Below are 19,185 nucleotides of genomic sequence, written 5' to 3'. Positions count from 1 at the left end.
GCTGCCTGCATTCCTCACCTTGTGCCCCCTTCCATCTTCGAAAGCAGCAATGCCCAGTCAAGTCTTTTCACACTGTCATCTTGTTTACCACTCTTTTCTCCATTAAAAGATGCTTATAACTACATTGGGCCCACCTATATAATCCAAGATAATCTCCTTATTTTAAGGTCAACTGTTTAGCAACCTTAATTCAATATGCAAACTTAGTCCCAGTTGGCATGTGACATAACACATTCATAGTTTCTGATGACTATGAACACCCAAGGACATATTTAGGAGGCCATTATTCTGCCAACCAAAATGATATTGGGCAGAATATAGTACAGCCCAAAATTTACCTTTGGCTAATTATTTTTCCACAGAGAAAGCTGATTGAGATAAGAACACAGATTTTTTTTAATTAAAGAGGTAAATTATATTTCATTGTTAACTAGTGCCCAAGTTCTCTTCTCTTATGGATTTGTTTTCCTAAGTAGGTTAAACATAGAAGCTTAGAACAAAATCAAGCTGAGGTTTGTTCTCCCTGCTTACGACAAAAGCCCTAACCCCATCTCAAGTATCATCCCTCCAAAATGAAGGAAGACAATGTTCATGCATAGCATGTAGCTTTCTCCTGTGGAAAGAAAGCCAGGAGAAAAGCATATTCACCCAGTACTGGGTTATTCAGATCTCTCCTATAAGACTTCATTTCCAGAAAATATAGTCCAATTACTGTCTATAGAAATACCTTACACTTTGGGAATAAAATGAGTGAGGGATTATGGAGGCTTAAACTTCACTTAGGCGAGGAGCTCATGTTAGAGGTTAATAACCACAACTGGTAGGGACATTATAAGTCACTTGAGGCATCATCTCAGAAACTATTTTAGCTTATTATAAGTATTCCAGGATGTGCCACTTGTTTCAGCTAAAATCCGTGAACAAAACTAAAATAAATCTGAAGAATTATATTTAAGAATTGCTACCAGTTCTTAGCAGAAGAGGGTCAACCTGCTAAAACACACACAACCCTTCCAGTGAGATCAAATCCACATTAGGAATGATGCAAAAGTCATGTTTTGTTCTTATATCCATGGTTTAGGGTTAGAGGAACATGTCAGAAAATCAAATATATTATAAACTCTCATTTATCTGAGTAGATTGAGACTGACATACAGAGATAGTTGGTAGTCCTGAGATTATAGAATAAAAGGTATGAGAAGCTTCTGGCTGCTCCATTTTTAGATAAAGTAAAGGACTTTATCTATAGCAATTAATATCTTTTAATAAGACATTGCTAAATTTAATGGAGTACTCACACATAATTAGAAAAACCAAGACCACTCAGATATTCTTTAAAAAATTTATTTTCACACACACACACACACACAGACATACCTGGTATCTTGAAAGAAGGTTCATTTGTTACACCTTGTGGAACACTTCCCATCACAGCACTAACTATATTAATGATCAAAATTGAGGGACAGGAATGGGTTCTTAAGGAATCACTTCATTTCCTCACAGAGTTTTGTTGAGAGAGAGAGAGAGAGAGAAATTGAGAGACAGATAGTAGAGGAAGGAGGAGGAGGAAGAGGAGGAGGAGGAGGAGGGGAAACATCTTCCAGTGAGAAGTGGTTTTGAAGTAGTTTTGCTAACTCAAAACCAGAGGTGGATGGGTTACTAGTTCATTTTTTTCCTTTCAATTTTCATACGTTCACATTTCTACCTTGGGAGAACCATTATAACTAGGTGATGACTTAAAAGAAGACTAAAAATCTGGATGATCCTTAACATCATTCCTGTATTTTCTTCAGTAATTGCTTCCCTGTATGACAGGGAAGAAAGAAGCCTTTAAGTAGAAATCATTTGTTCTGTCACCCTCCTCCTGCCCCTGAATTCTTATTATTGGAAACTTGTTAAGAAAAAACCATTACCAAGACCATTCTGTTCACATTAGAAAACTTTTCCTATCTTGACACCAACTCCTTAATGTATCTTGTTCTTTTTTTAAACAAAGACAGTGAGAAAGGAAGAGCAAGCATTCTGATCCTTTTTCTAACATAAGTAAAATGCTGTTAATGATGTCCTGAAATGTAAATACATATTACTAAAAGTAGATCTTATGTTTAGTAAGTGATGGAACAGCACTTAGAAACTTATAGAAAAGCTTTATTCCTCTATTGCCCACTGGAAAGTAAAACATTAAATGGTTTCTTATTTTCAAATTTTAGTTATACTTTGCTTTACACCATGGTAGGCTATATCTGAAATGCTGTGCATTTATCAACCTTTTTAAGCTAAATCATGAGTCATCAGAAACTTACTTTATGATTTCTGACATTCTTTATCTGTACTTTGGCTTTAGGTCTCTGTCTTGTGCCACCTCTTAGTCAAATAGCTAATGACTTATAAATAAAAATTGAAATGTAATAAACTGAACCCTCTATTTATAGGGATATTTTTGTATGCGGAATCATTTTTCAAAATGAACAACCAAAACACAAATTCTCTGCTTCATAAATTTTCATGGTTACATAATGGGTTTTCTTACAAGAATGCACACCTTTATAACTAAATAGAAATTGAAGTTACTTTGACGGACTATAATTTTATGATTTAAATGGAATCCAGTACGATGTTGGTGTTTAGTAAATAATACCACCCACTGTTCCATGTTTCTGTTTATTTAATGTATACTTAACACTTTGCTTCCATCTTTTCTAGATCTGGGGCCCTGCGTGCCTTATACACAGCTGCAACTAAAGACATATTGTTGATCAAAAATATCTGCTACCTCAGAAAATCCTAGTGTTGCACACTTTCCTCATATTGGTAACTGGACATCTTCATATCACTAAGTATTCCTGTTAAATGAAGCCCTTAACAAATATGTCTCCATGGTTCTCATTTCCTATTCCTCTCCTCCTCCTCCCCCGACTCTTCCCCCTTTCCCTCTCCTTTTTCCTTCCCCTCCTCCTCTTGCTATCACCTATTAAATGTAATGAAGGCCGGAAAGTTCACTGCAGGAGAGAAGTGCTTACAGACTTTGTGCAACGTAGGGTACAGGAAATTGACACTAGCTACACAGAAATCTGTCACTGCTTATTGCTTAAGCTGGAAGCCACTGCACATCAGGCTTACTTTTCCTCAATGCCTCTCAGTCCTGCTATCTTGCCACCCTTTATTTGAGCTGAACTGAGAGACATTTGAAAGCACATGGCATATACTGAAGTTTATTTAAAGAGAGGTTTGGGGAAAGAGCTACACATTGAGCAAAAGGAGTGTTGGGGAGGAAAAATTTTTATCTACCTTTCAAAATTCTCCCAGCTGATCTAAGAATGACATTGGCATGAGGGAGATCAGTAGGAGGGAAAAAATGTTTAATTATGTGTGCACGGAGGCCCAATAATGAAATTGAGACCTAATAAATGGCCAAGGCAGGCAGTTTTTATATTTTTTATATAAAGATAATAAACTTGTTGAGGAACTTATAGGACAAAGAAAACTTATATTCAGGAATGTTAGTAAGGAATTCTAAAGAGAACGTGGTCTGGGATAGTAAATTAATAAAAGTAACAAAGGTTGTTTATGCAGCCTTCTTGGCTCTGAATTTCCTATCTTTAGAGATAAGAACGTCACTTTACCTCCTGGTACAGGGAGGGTACTGTTCACATGGGAGAATTATTTCCTGCTTTTTGGAGACAAAGAGGGGTGAGGGTATTCTTTCTGCACTGGCTATTTTTGAAGTAACTTTTATTTAAAATAATAAATACGCCAAAGTGACACATTTTGGGGTGGCCCGTCTTTGCCACCCTACAAAAAGCTGTCTATATATGAATATGAAGCATATACACACAATGGAAAATGGCCAGAAGAAAAAAAGCCAAACTATTTTTTTTTTCTTGCTGTACATTCACTTTCTCCAGATTTCAAAGTGTGATTCTTCTGGATGATTCCAGCCATCTGTGTAGTAAAAATAGATTAGCAGAAGATATGAATTTGGACTGTTATCTGTTGGAAATGGAAAAGCCCCTAGTTTTTAAATCTGGCTGGGATTGGCAGTAGTGCAGGGGGCATCTGGACTGCATCCACGAGTTTATGATCACCATGATACAGAACATGAAAAGATATCATAAAAGAAAAATATAGCATAAAGGCAGGAAGGAAGTCTGTGTCATCAAGACTACCTTCCTGTCTTTAAGTCATTCCAGTGGATAACTCTTGACTCTGTCTAATACACATTTAATTCTTAATCCAGCTGGGAGATCTTGAAGAGTGGAAGAAATTCCAGGAAAATAAAACAAAAAGAAAGGTTTTATTTTGGTGAAAATGAAATATATAATTTTAAGAAAAAACAATAGAAAGCTAGTTACACAGGAAAGAACAAGAGCTGATAGAAGACAGAGGATCAGTTTTATCATGATCCAGCCCAAGACCATAAAAACACTTCCCCTAAATACTGTTCACAAGGTATGGTCCTTGGATCAGCAGTATCAGCATCCCCTGGGACTGCATTGGACATGCAAACTCCTGGGCTCTCCCCAGACCTACTGAATTAAAAGCTCTGGAGCTGGGGCCCAGCGATCTGTGTTTTAATAAGCCCTCCAGGTGATTTTGATGCATGCTCTAAGCATTCAGTAAATGGCCACTGATACACAGAACTATCATTTGAGACCAGTCCCTGCCTGCCTACAGACCTAACTTACATTAGCTATATAGCAGGAGTGGAAAGATCAGGGGTCCCAAATGCCTATAGCAGAGAAACAGCTGCAGAGACCTATGCAGGTTGCACTCAGAAGTCCTACAAGACATGTAGCAAGAATGAGGGTAGCAGGCTGGGCAAGGATGGTGAGAAACTGGAAAAAATATAGGCCCCATCTACAGGACCTGGCCATTACTCAGTTCTGACTTCTTGTTGACATGAGGAAATGCAAGCCCAGTATTGCTAGATTTCTCAATTTTTAAAATATATTAGAAATCATAATTTTTATGTATAACGAACATATTTTGAAATCTTGACGATCTTGACAACTAATTCAGTTTAAAATACACAGGGGTTCCTGGGTGGCTCAGTGAGTTGAGCAATGACTCTGATTTCAGCTCAGGTCATGATCTCAGGGTTGTGAAATCGAGCCTGCGTCAGGCTCCTTGCTCATCAAGGAGTCTGTTTGCCCTCTCACTCTGCTCCTCCCCCCCACTTGTGCACTCTCTCTCTCTCTCTCAAAATTAATTAATTAAAAAATATATATATAATTGAGCAAAAGAAAACTGAATCAACTGCATCTCTTGGATAATGGTGATAAGGGAAGAATGACATGGGAAACAGAGCCCAAAGTTGCTGAACTTGGTTCCTCTCTTCCATTGTATATTTCCAAAATCACAATTAAAAGGACAACAATTGCCTGCATATTGTGATTTTTAAAGACTCTCAAGCTATCCTTTCTCAGCAAATCTTTCTACATCCATCTACCACAATGTTTGGAATGTTAACCATTAGAGATAATCTCTGTTCCTTTCACTGTTCTTGCCTCAAATGGTTCCTTTCTCCTGAAAATACCTTAGGATGGTGGTCAGGTAAACATGGCCTTCAGAGTCACATGAATTGGTTTCACATCCCAATGTTCCCATTTACTAACTATAATTTTGAACATGTTATAAAGGTTCTGTAAGCTCCAGTTCCTTTAGCTGAAGCTTGAAAATAAAGCGTGATAATCAGTTATACCTTATGGACCATTGTTCAGACTCAGCAAATGGTATTTACTGTTCTTGTTCCACTCATAAGCAACTTCCTGTGGATGAGTTTATTAAAGTGCTTTCCTCCAAGGATTTGAGAGAAAGTTTAATGGTGAATGAAATACAGTTAACTTGAGAACAGAACAATAGCTAGAGTGAAATGATTATACTTCCAGATGTCCTAGAAACTGGTCTCATAGCCAGCAATTCCACGTAAATTTCTTGGCCTGTATGTCATACTTGGGAAGTGACCTTGCCTCTAAAGTCTTCAGGTGTATAGAACCTATCTTTCTTCCCCCACTCTGCTACTCTGCTATTAATAACTATTAAGAGCAAAATTCAATGTGATATATTTTCAATTGTATTTCACATATTTCTTTTCATGAATTAATAATGAAGAACAAAAATAATTATCTGACCTATGAAATGCACTGGCCTCTGTCCAAAAAATTTTATTTTGAAAATTACAAGTTAAACACTTTGACTATTCCAGATGGGATATAAATGGAAAAATGGAAATGTCTAAATTTTCTTGAGTCATTCCACATTTTTATTATTGCTGTTGACATGTCCACACAAGTTGACTATGTGTTTTTTAATAAAACTAGTAATTTTTAATATATAGGAGTGGCACAGTTAAAAGATAAACTATGGGTACCTGGGTGGCTCCGTCGATTAAGCATTTGACTTTGGCCCAGACCATGATCCCGGGGTCCTGGGATTAAGACCCACATCAGGCTCCCTGCTCAGCAGAGAATCTGCTTATTCCTCTGCCCCTTCCCTGTTCGTGCTCTTGCTTGCTTGCTCTCTCGCTCAAATAAATAAATACAATCTTAAAAAAAAAAAAAAGATAAACTAAAGCCAGCAAAACAAAGAATTGGAAATAAGCATACTAAAAGTTATTTATGTTTAATGCTTAGAAGTCTCAGCTCACAGTCACCAGTGGAGGTACGGGTGGTCAATACAATGTGTTAAAACTATGTACAATGCATGGTTCAGAATCAAAAACTTCTGTACTGTAAAGTCTTGTGAAAATGTTAATGTCATCCAACATGAACCACTTACGAGACTTTTTTTTTTTTTCTGTTTCCTTATTAGGAACCGTCAGTGAACCATCCATTTCAAATTTCTATAAACTTTTGGTAAATTCTTACTTGATAACTCTTTTATCATGGCAGAAGTTTATAAGCAATATTATACTCTCACATGAGAAATTCAAGTAATTAAGGTAAGAATATTCAACGCTGGCCGACATGAGGTACACTACAAATTCACAGGTATAACCTAGTCAGTATCCTCTGGGATCTAAATTAAGAGTTAGTGAACAGTCAGGAGTGTGATGCCACGTTTCTGCCAATTTTCTTTTGACTTTGGTGCCTTGATAACCTTATTCTGGGTGGACTTAGTTTAGTAAAAGTGTGGCTTTGTCAGGGGCAGTAAATGACACAAGAACTTCTTTACAGGGGCCCGTAAAGTGAAATGGGAAAATCTAAAAGAAGTAAAAGGCAGGTATTCACAGGAGGGGAGAAAGAAAGAGAGAGAATGTTTTCTTCTCACACGTTTTTCATATCACAACACTCTGCATGGGGTTCAATAAACAGATACATGTGTCTTGACTCAAATTAAGTTTTACCTTCAAGCTCTTTGAGCCTGTCCTGCTTGCTTATGAATGATTACAGAGAATGTCAATAAAATTATTAACTCTTATGGTTGTGATTCCATATATATTTCAAAAAAGAAAAACTAGAAAAAAAAACAAACAGATAATCAAAGAAAAATATCAACACAGAGCCTCCAAGATTTAGCAATGGATGAATATTTAAATTATCTTCTGATGGAGGGAAGCACGTTTCCATAGGAAGGGTGAAGTCATCCATGGTCTCAAAACAAGAGGGATATAGAATATCTTAAATTAATCTATTAAATATCTGTTGATTACCTACTATGTGCCTAGCACAGGGCTATAGTGCTAAAGAGGAAAACGGAATTCTATTCCTGCCTCCAAGAGCTGACAGTCTATCAAAGAAGTATCTATATATAGATATAGATATAGATATAGATACATATACATATTTTGTATGCTTATTGTTAAGGTTTTACTGAATGCTCAGGCAGATTCACATAGTGGCTTAGCCCAATCTGGAGTATCTGGGACAGTTTTCTAGACGAGAAAAGTCTCTAAGATAATTTGTGAACACCTGCAGGTCTGTGGGAGTGGGTGTGAGAGCAGGGTGGGAAGGGTGTTGTGTACAGTAAACACAACCATGGCATTTCATCTCACTTTCAGGAGCCTAGTGCAGGTCACTGACATCTTCAGCCTGGAAAACCCAAACAGCCCCCGCTCCCCCAGCAATGGTCTCCCCACATGCCCTCTTGCCCCACTATGTTGCCCCCTGCTTCAAACCCTTCCAAGGCATTCCCACTGCAGTTAGAATAGCATCCTAACTCTTCGGCATAGCCTATAAAACCTCGTCTGACCCAGCCCGGTCTCCTTTTCCAGAGCGGTCTACTCATGGTCACCTGCTTCCTGTCCCTCCTGTCTTTGCCTAAAGGTGTCCTCCTGGAGAGGTCCCTCCCTGTCCAGCTCAGCTGCTTACTTCCCGTTTCATTTGCCTCCATCATCATCATTATAATTTTTCAATCTCAGCTTTTCCCTTCAGTTTTTTATTTTCTAGGCACTTAACATGGCTCATAAAATTTTAAGTTATTTTTCCATTAAATTCTAAATTACAAATAAGTTAATGTTTATGTTGGCCTCTCCCACCTGGACATTAGACTAGGGTGACATCTGTTTCATCTCCATCATTTCCCAGCACCCAGCATTCAGTAGATGGTCAATAACTGTTTGCTGAATGAGTGCAAGAGATAGTATTGCATGAGTGCGTGTGCATTGGTTATGTATTTCTGCAAAACAAATGACTCCAAAATGTAATGGCTGAAAACAGCAGACACAACTTTATCTCCCGGTTACTGGAGGATCGGGAATCTGGGCACATCCTAGCTGGATCCTCTGGCTTAGGTCTTCTACAAATCTGTAATCAACATGTCGGCAGAGACCGTAGTCACTCAAGGCTCCACTCGGGGAGGAACAGCTCCTAAGTTTGTTCTTGTTTGCTGTCAGCCAGAGTCGGGCCTCTCCCAAGAGCTACTCATAACACAGCACTTTGCTTTCCTTAGAACGAAGACTCAAAAGAAAAAAAAGAGAGAGAGAGAGAGAGAGCAAGAGACTGTGAGCAAGACAGAGGTCACAGTCTTTTAAAACCTCATCTCTGCAGTGACAACCCTTCACTCTGGCCGCCTTCCATTCATAGAAGGGAGTCCCCGGATCCCTGGACCAGCATTAGCATCCTCTCTGGGCAGAATCTCAGGCCTCACCTAGATCTACTGGATATGACTCTGTGGCGTAACAGCAGACATTTCTACACATATCGAAGTTTGAAAGAGTGTCTTAAATGACCAAAACAAGAAATCAAATACAGAACTGACTCTGGAGACTCCCCTTTTTTTTTTTTTTTTTAAGAATTTGTTTGCTTATTTGACAGAGGGAGAGAAAGAGCACACAAGCAGGGGGAGCAACAGAGGGAGAGAGAAAAGCAGGCTCTCCACTGAGCAGGGAGCCCGACGCAGGGTTCAATCCCAGGATCCCTGGGACTATGACCTGAGCCGAAGGCAGATGCTAAACTGACTGAGCCACCCAGGCGCCCTTGGAGTCTGCCCTTTTAACTGCTCTACTTTTTGTGTCTCCCAGAAGTTGCAGTGCATAGGGTAACAAATGATGTTTTGAATTTATATAATCTATAAGCTAGAGCAGAATTAGGGTGATTCCTCTAATAATCATAATCTTTCCTATTTGCATTTTAAAATGCCTTTTGTAAGGACACCTGGGTCATTCAGTCAGTTGAGCATCTGCTTTCAGCTCAGGTCATGATCCCAGGGTCCTGGGCTCAAGCCCTGCATCGGGCTCCCTGCTCAGAGAGGAGCCTGCTTCTCCCTCTCCCTCTGCCCACTGCTCCCCCTGCTTGTGCACTCTCTCTCTAATAAATAAATAAAATCTTTAAAACAAACAAACAACAACAACAACAAAAAAAAAAACCCTGCCTTTTGTTGGGGGAAAAGGATGCAGTTATAACCAGCATACTGGGAACTACAGAGAATGAGTATAGACATCATCCTTCAGGTGAATCACAATGGAAAAAGCACTGAGGATGTTGCTCTAGAACATACATAGATATTGTCTCTTTCTCTTTCTCTGATACACACACACACACACACTCACACACATCTGACCTCAAGTGCCCCCCACATTACATTGTATTAATACTAATAGCCTTATCAATATGCATCACTTCCATCATATGTGCCAATAAAACTGACCTGAGTTGGAAAAAGTCATAGGAGTGCAATTCTGAGATCCTGCCAATATTTCTTTTCTGCTGACTCCCTGAAGCAGTAAAAACCAGCAGCAATAACTACAACCACAACAAAAAAATCTGGCTGTATTAAAAAATAATAATAATCTGCAGTAGTTGATGGTTACCTCTGAATCCCTGGGCCATAACGCCAAAGCCTCCTCCGAGGTCCAGATCAGAGCTGACCACTGGGCAAGGACTCATCATTATATCAAAGAGTCTCTTGAAATGCTGAGTACCTGCAAAGAACACCTGCTGAGAAAAGCTCCCAGGAGGGTTGTCTTATGTGTGGATTTTTGTGCTTAAGGTGGATTTCATGGTGGCAAATCCAACCACCTTTGCCATAGTTGAGTGGATCCAGAGCCCATTTCTGCCTAAGAGAAGGGCAGATGCCTATGAGCTGGTTGGTGGCCTGGCATGTGTATTCTGCCCCCATACAACTGGCCCACACTTGGTAGTGACAAATGTAACTGTAATTATGTTTCAGTCATACTTGTGGCCCCAATAAGCAATGCTTCTCAGTCTTTGGTCTTGGACAATCACCTCCCTTTCAGTCTGGGGTGGGCCTGATGGCTTGCTGTAATCAACAGAATGCAACAGAGAGGAAGCTCTGGAATTCTGGGTCAGAATGCCTGGCAGTGGGAAGCACCAAACTCTCAGCACTTAATGGGTCCATCCAAACCCTTGTCCTGCAAGACTTGCCCAAAAGATAACATGGCTTCTAGCAGCATAAGCCACATCCCTCAGAAGACCCTGGTGCCACCACCACCTCCCTTTAAAATGCCAACCTCAGAAAGCTCAACACAGTCAAGAGAGTTTACTGTTCCTCGCAGCCAAATCCTGGTGTTAGACAGATAGGCCCCCCAAAACTAGTCTTGGTATAAATCCTTCCTCTGCCTTTTGAGATGTAAATCTACTGCCCAGATTACTTACTCAAGAACCTGAGAGCCAACAGTCAGGGAGACTACTGTTGTTCTTGCTCCTAGTTCCTTGGGTAAGATAAGAGCCTAATTTCAGATGTCTTGTTTTACACAGCTTCCTGCCATAGAGACGTGAGGACTTTGGGGGCCCCTGGGTGGCTCAGTCTGTTAAATGTCTGCCTTTGGCTGGGGTCATGATCCCAGGGACCTGAGATCGAGCCCCACTTTGGGCAACCTGCTCAGCGGAGAGTCTGCTTCTCCCTCTCCTTCTGCCCCTCCTCCTACTGGTTCTCTCTCTCTCACGTGTACTCTCTTTCAAATAAATAAATTTAAAAATCTTAAAAAAAAGAAGAAGAAGAAGAAAATAGGAGGACTTGTTTCTCCTCTGAATAAGTGCCAATTAGAATACCCATGGGCTCAGTCACATGGACTAACCCATGTGTACCCTTCAGTGCCCTTCCCCTAGAATGCCCCAACCTTCAACCTCTCCTGCCTTTTTTCCAGTGAGGTTGAGTTCTGTTCATGCTGGACTCCCTTCCCTACTGCAGCAGTTATTACTGAATAAATCTGTCCTTACCACTTTAACATCTGGCTTTGTTTCTCTGTCAGCCACTTCTGCCTTGCTCTCTTTGTGCTGCTGAGCCACCACATAAGAAGTCCGGGTGCCCTGCTGGACAAGGAGAGAGAACGCCCAGGAAGAGAGAAATCCTGAGACTGCTTCAGGACAAATGAGGAACCCAGCCAACAGGGGGGAAATAAGTTCCTACAGACGGGACTTGGACTCCAGTCATGCTATCCCCCACCAGGCCCTGGGAACGTCTTACCTCAGACATCACTTGTGAGTGAAGAAGCCCTCCAAGATGCTCCCATCCCCATGGACATCAGGGAGAACACAGGAGTCATCTCTGCAGATCCCAGGTGAAGTCCTGACCCACAAAACCACAAGTAAATGACATGACTCTGGTTTTAAAGATAGTTTGACACAAAGCAATAGTAACCAATCAACTCTTTTCTTATGGAGGAGAAGGTAGTCAGCAAAATCCACAAGTCAATCACTGAAATGAGAGGTAAAGAGGAGAGAAGAGAAAGGACTTCCAGTAGCAGCCAAGTATATTGATTAAAAACAAAACAAACAAACAAAAACAACCACCTCTCAATGGGAAGCTAAATCATGCTAAGCATGGAGTACCAGAGTGCCCTGAGCCATGAGAGCGCTTCCCAGTGGCCAGGAACATTCCACTTCTCCAGGGTCTGACAGGTACTCAAACAAGTCCCAAGGTTAACTGAGTTCTCTATTTCTTGTGTTTTTGAATTCTGATAGCAACTACTGCAATGAAATGAGCTCCTTCCAACCTCAGAGGTGCCTGGGGCAGGTGCCATTCAACCCTTAGGAAAGTGAAGATGAGGGGAGAAAGTGAATTGGTCATATTTCTATTTGCTTCAGGATACTGCAGTGACTAGTGTTTTTCTCTTTACTCAGAACTCAAAACACAAATTAATGGCATTTATCATTTACCATTAATGCTATGTTCTCTGGGATTTTTCTCTTCAATGAGCTGTTGTTATTTTGGTCTTAAACAGTTACCTCCATTTTTATATATACAAGTGAGGATGGAAACCTTGACTCGCATCAGCCTGTGAGCAGGGAGACCATGGTTTGGATCATTTTCTATAGTCTACAGAATGTAGCAGCCTCAATAAAATTTTTGCTGAGCCGAAGTAGATATTAAACCTGCAACCTGGAGGGGCCTACAGTAAAGAGGAGAAGCCCAATGTAACCCACGTGTGACTGGCCAAGTGGAAGAGTATCTGAATCTGGCACATTTGGCCTCAGAAAATATGACATCTGCCAAAAGGACCGAAGGCAAATCCTCAAGCTAGTAGTTTGCTTTTAATTGAATTTATGAGAAAGGGGAAATTGTTTTATGTATTTATTTTAATTTATTTATTAATGGAATTCATTGGTTGTTTAATTTTGGTTTTGAAATTTATATTACTTGGTTATTTCAGCCAAAGATTTGGAGCAGAAAGGCACCAGGACACCAGGATTCTTCCTCCAGAACATGAGGAATGAAGTCATCAAAGCAACCAGGGTTTCTTTTTAAAACTATTCATGAACCTGGGCCCCACTGAGCATTATTGCTGATATTACTCATGCATCATTCATCTCTTAAAATGAACTACGGTTTCTGAGTGAAATTGTCAATATGTGTTAGTTCCTCGAGAGGGGAAACAACTTAGAAATGCAGCCTAAGGCAGAACACACCATTCCCACATCAGCTTCCTCCCGCCTCTCTCCCAAACTCTTACCGAATACACACTTTTCTTACTGGCCCCTTTTTTTCCTCCTCCGAAGCAGATGATTATAGCTGCAGATGATTATATTAAAGAGTAAAATGATAGCTTTCCACCCCATTTCCACAGGATACATGGCACAGAGTGAGAAAGAACTTTGGTCACTATTAAACAGGAGCATTTTCATGAGCAAGTCCTTAGAGAGAGGAGGGAAGCTATTTCCCAGCATAGACATACATGATGCTTTGAGCCATTCGGTTGGATGGATTCAGCTGAGTGTGGAAAGCCAGGTAGGGGTAGTGTTTCATGCTCTCCATGGAGGAGGTTTCTCTTAATTGGGCAGTTTAATTGCCAGACACTTTGGAATGCATGTCAGGCCCTTCCAATAATCAAATAGCCTTTGTCTAAACTGGCTTCCCTTCTGAAATAGCTACCTCGACCTGTAAAAGCTTCCAGTGTGCGCAAGGGAATCAACCTTTCCCTCTCTCACTTTCCAAGAAATTATTTGAGCAATGAGCAAGTTTTCCATACAGAGAAAATCCATCTGCCAATAATGCCATGAGAGTCTTAAATAAGCATCATGGTTTAAATGTGCAGGTTTAATATCTAAGGCAATTATTCCTATCCAGCTCAGATTCCCATATTCAGCCAGCAACAGTCTGGGGAGACAACAGACATCCCTGGGAGCCCAGCTTATCTGATAGGACAACATAACCTTTAGGTCTGATAACCGTGCCAAATATTGAATACTTAAAAGCAAATGTTATTCTAATTAACTGCATTCACAAATGACAGCAGTTTCTCCTTCCAAAGCTGGCTTGAAGACTTTCCCTCAAGATTCAAGTCAGAAGCAAAGCAAAAAAGCAACATGTGAGCATAAATCCAGTTTGCACTAGATAACAGGAAGTGATCCATGACCTTCAAAGTTGAGTAGGTATTGTAGTCCAGTGTACTTTGCAGAGCATTGTAAGGGCGTGATCAACAGGGATTGCTCTACTCACAAAGCCAGCCACCCCAGAACTGGTGGGCAGTTTCATAGGATAGGATTACAGGAAAACAGGAACAGAAAAATGGCTGATCTAATTTATCCACTATAAATAAATTTCTGTTCTTTCCTGAAATGGGTTTTCTAGGAGGACTCAATGTTATGGTGCATTCCCCATAGTTATTCTACCTATTTTCTTTTTATTATTATATTTATCACACAAGCAATATGTGTTTGTTGTAGACAAAGCAGAAGATACTGATGACCAAAGAGAAACACAATTTAAATCATATATAGGCACACAAATCCTATGACTCTCAAATAACCAATGTTCATATCTTCATGTAAACATTTCCTGAGTGTTTCTTATGACATGACATATACATGAGTAATAACTGAGTGGTATGTGAAATACTCTGGTAATATTCTTTTAAAAATTGATGTTTTATGTTTTCATATAATTGAATATATGCTTACATCATCATTTTAATAATGTTGTATTATAAAGATGACCTATAATTTCCTTCATGATCCTGCTGTTATCAGATATTTGGGTTATTTCTAATGGGGGTGTATGGAAATGTGCCCAATGCCTGCCACAAACCTTCCAGAATGCACACTTGCCAAGATTCTGGTACATTTCAATGTCAGCACTGCAAAAAGCTAACCAGCAATGCTCTAGGGGAGCAACTTTTGAGGCATTGTCTTCCAGAATGTCTCCAGCACCTGCAGGCTGTGACTATGAATGCTCATACTCTTCCAGTGTGAAGCACACTGGCAGTCAGGGAGAAGAGAAAGCACAGTGCCCCAAAATAGAGTAGGGTAGAACAAAAGTAGCCACACAAATCTTGAAATTTCTATAGAGTTGTGCTCTACTTTAAACACGTACATGAATTTTTAATTCTGCACTCTCATATAACCATGTCAGTTTCAATGTTATTTTTTACCCTATATCTTTATATTCAGTCAGTACTCTGTGTTTGTACAATCATGAACCGAAAAATCTCATTCCAGTGTTATGGTTTCCTGGGGTTACATGCCTAAGTAGTTTACATTTTGGTCATGACTGGAATTGTGAAAACAACCTCAGGCCACGATGAGCCAAATCCTGTGAGTGAGAAGGGTAATTGACATGGGGGATTGAATTTAGGTTCAATATCATCAACATCTCCTAAGTTTGTGTTACTTATCTCAGTGGTCCACATTCCAGCCTTGTGAAACATCCAGGCAGAGACAATGATCCCATCACTTGGGCTTATTTGGAATGCTGGAATACCACTTATTTTTCTAGCTCCTACTTCTCATTCTATGTCATTTGTGGTTATACTGCTATGAAATGTCCTCATCGAATCTCTGGCCATAATGTACTCTATGCATTCAGACCTTTATCTACCATATCAGCAACCTATAGATCATTCCCACATGCTCAATGAACACATAGGAATCTTCCTCTTTATGACAAGTCACCACCTATTCTCTTCCTTCACCACCTTTACCAGAATGACCATGACCTACAATCTCTATGCGCACCCCCTTCCTAGCAACATATCTTACACCTGTTTATCTCCTGCATTGGTTCTTACTGTAAGTTCTTAAATTTCACAGTTCCACAGCCTTCCCCACAATTTCCCATCCTTCTTACCCAATTATTACTGCATTTCTACCAGACATAATATTGGTATCCTTCATTCCTCCATTTTCTCTCAGTCTCTTAGCCCTTCTGATTTCACTCCTTCCCTTCTCTCCCTGGACTCGATGATACCTGTCGCCTTAGCTATGCTCTAAGCAGCATCTCAGCTCCACAGAGCTTTGGCCTGCAGCCTTGGTTGTGGTACAAATTCACAACTTGGATTTTCCCATGGGAATCTCCAACTAACTATCCAAATGAAATTCCTTTCAGACTTGTTAATTTTCTCCTTCTTCAGTTTTTGTACTTGAGTGAGGAGTCCCACAGGGTAGCCCAGTAACTCAAACCAGAAATCTGAAAGTCATTCTCCAAGTAGCCCTCATATATTTCATGGTACATCTTCAAACTATCTCTTGAGTCTCATTCTCTCTTCATTGTCAGCACTACTGCTCTGGTATTGACCTTTATTATCTCAACAAATGACAAAGAAAGTCCCATAATTTGTTTCCCAGGCTGGGCCTCAATCTTCTTTATTACGTTAATGATGAAGATATCCTGTCTCCCTCCTCCACACCCTCCCTTCCCAAAACACCAAATCCTTCAGAATGTTACAAAATTACCCCATTCTTTTCTTTTGCAATTTGTTCAAAAGGAATTGGAGGTGATTTATAGGGAAATATACAATAAGATTTAAAAAACAGAAGAAGAAAGAAAAGGAAGTTGTGGTAAGAGAGGTAAAAAGATGAAATTGGAGGTAAAAATCTACATAAAAACATGTACAGTTGGTCAATGCACAGAAATCAGTCACATTTCTTTAGACTAACAACAAGACAGAAGAAAGAGAAATTGAGGAGTCAGTCCCATTTATAATTGCACCCAAAACCATAAGATACCTAGGAATAAATCTAACCAAAGAGGCAAAGAATCTATACTCAGAAAACTATAAAGTAGTCATGAAAGAAATTGAGGAAGACACAAAGAAATGGAAAAATATTCCATGCTCATGGATTGGAAGAACAAATATTGTGAAAATGTCTATGTTGCCTAAAGCAATCTACACATTTAATGCAATCCCTATCAAAATCCCATCCATTTTTTTTAAAGAAATAGAACAAATAATCCTAAAATTTACATGGAACCAGAAAAGACCTCGAATAGCCAAAGGAATATTGAGAAAGAAAGCCAAAGTTGGTGGCATCACAATTCCAGACTTCAAGCTCTATTACAAAGCTGTCACCATCAAGACAGTATGATACTGGCATAAAAACAGACATATAGATCAATGGAACAGAATAGAGAGCCCAGAAATAGACCCTCAACTCTACGGTCAACTAATCTTCGACAAAGCAGGAAAGAATATCCAATGGAAAAAAGACAGCCTATTCAACAAATGGTGCTGGGAAAATTGGACGGCCACATGCAGAAAAATGAAATTGGACTATTTCCTTAACACCACACACGAAAATAGACTCAAAATGGATGAAGGACCTCAATGTGAGAAGGGAATCTATCAAAATCCTTGAGGAGAATGCAGGCAGCAACCTCTTTGACCTCAACCGCAGCAACTTCTTCCTAGGAACATCGCCAAAGGCAACAGCAGCAAGGGCAAAAATGAACTATTGGGATTTCATCAAGATTAAAAGCTTTTGCACAGCAAAGGAAACAGTTAACAAAACCAAAAGACAACTGACAGAATGGGAGAAGATATTTGCAAATGACATATCAGATAAAGGGCTAGTACCCAAAATCTATAAAGAGCTTATCAAACTCAATACCCAAAGAACAAATAATCCAATCAAGAAATGGGCAGAGGACATGAACAGACATTTCTGCAAAGAAGACATCCAGATGGCCAACAGGCACATGAAAAAATGCTCCACATCACTCAGCATCAGGGAAATACAAATCAAAACCACAATGAGATACCACCTCACACCAGTCAGAATGGCTAAAATTAACAAGTCAAGAAATGACAGATGCTGGCTAGAATGTGGAGAGAGGGGAACCCTCCTACACTGCTGGTGGGAATGCAAGCTGGTGCAACCACTCTGGAAAAAGAGTGTGGAGGTTCCTCAAAAAACTGAAAATAGAGCTACCCTATGACCCAGCAATTGCACTACTGGGTATATATCCTAAAGATACAAACGTGGTGCTCCGAAGGGGCACGTGCACCCAAATGTTTATAGCAGCAATGTCCACAATAGCCAAACTGTGGAAAGAGCCTAGATGTCCATCAACAGATGAATGGATAAAGAAGAGGTGGTATATATACACAATGGAATACTATGCAGCCATCAAAAGACATGAAATCTTGCCATTTGTGACGACGTGGATGGAACTAGAGGGTATCATGCTTAGCGAAATAAGTCAATCGGAGAAAGACAACTATCATAGGATCTCTTTGATATGAGGAAGTGGAGATGCAATGCAGGGGGGTTGGGGGGAGGTAGGAAAAGAAAAAATGAAAAGATGGGATTGGGAGGGAGACAAACCATAAAAGACTCAATCTCAAAAAACAGACTGAGGGTTGCTGGGGGGAGAGGGGTTGGGAGAGGGTGGTGGGGAAATGGACATTGGGGAGGGTATGTGCTATGATGAGTGCTGTGAAATGTGTAAACCTGGCGATTCACAGACCTGTACCCCTGAGGATAAAAATACATTATATGTTTATTAAAATAAAAAATTAAAAACAAAAAACAAAAAACAAAACATGTACAGTTGTTTGTTGGGGCCCCAATCTGCCTGTGTACTTCCTGACAGCCAAAGGAAAGAAGGATACCTAGTCAGTTGCAAGCTTCATCCTGTCCATGGGACAAAAACAAATTAGTTCCCAGTTCTGAGACCTAAGAGACCTGTCTCCCATGGTAGCCCAGCATCCTTCGCAGGCTTCCACACCCAAAATACTACTTTTATTCAATACTCAGGTCTAATCTTTATTTGTAGAGTCTTCCCTGATCCCACCTCAACCCCCACCCACCAGAGTTAATAACTCACTCTTTCTCCCAGCTTCAGCACCTTGGACTTGCCTCTCTGTTTGCACTTGTGTACTTGCCTTCATGTTCATTCTTGCTGATGGTCTTATTGAGGGAGCAGACTGTGCCAAGCTCATCTTTGTATCCTCATCAGCACTTGGATTTATGAAAACACATCTGAATGCTATACTGTTGTACTTGAAGAATAACAGATCTGTGCATTTTAGTATTCCTTTGTGATCCAAACAGGAGTAAGTCTGAG

Source organism: Martes martes (genome assembly GCF_963455335.1).
Source record: "Martes martes genome assembly, chromosome: 1".
Classification (NCBI taxonomy): Eukaryota; Metazoa; Chordata; class Mammalia; order Carnivora; family Mustelidae; genus Martes; species Martes martes.
Note: the sequence above shows the minus strand (reverse complement) of the source record.